Source organism: Morone saxatilis, unplaced genomic scaffold (assembly GCF_004916995.1).
Source record: "Morone saxatilis isolate NCDOM2014 unplaced genomic scaffold, NCSU_SB_2.0 Contig9, whole genome shotgun sequence".
Taxonomy (NCBI): domain Eukaryota; kingdom Metazoa; phylum Chordata; class Actinopteri; family Moronidae; genus Morone; species Morone saxatilis.
In genome coordinates this window covers 11,060,576-11,060,909 of record NW_023340268.1, presented here as the reverse complement: position 1 = coordinate 11,060,909, position 334 = coordinate 11,060,576, and positions in this window count along the sequence as shown.

Sequence of the window (334 nt, the reverse complement as noted above, 5' to 3'; positions counted from 1 at the left end):
CATGGTGGGGGCAGCATCCAGACTTGACCCCGCGGTCACTGTGCCTCATGCTGATGCTGCTCAGCCAACCAATGAGGACAGACGACGCCGGCCTGCCTGGGATCAGCCGTCAGAACAAAGAGTCGCTCAGCTAACTGTCAACAAGCTTGCTTCATTGACTCCCGCATCGGCGTACGATCAACACAAACAACGGCAGTGACAACAAAAGCGCCGCCAAAACAAAAACAAGTAACGCCTCTTTGTTAGCGGCGAGATCTGTGTAACACTGCTCACACTTGCACAAACCAATGAGTCAACAAGTGGTATCCTGCCCCCCCCACACACAAACCCCCCC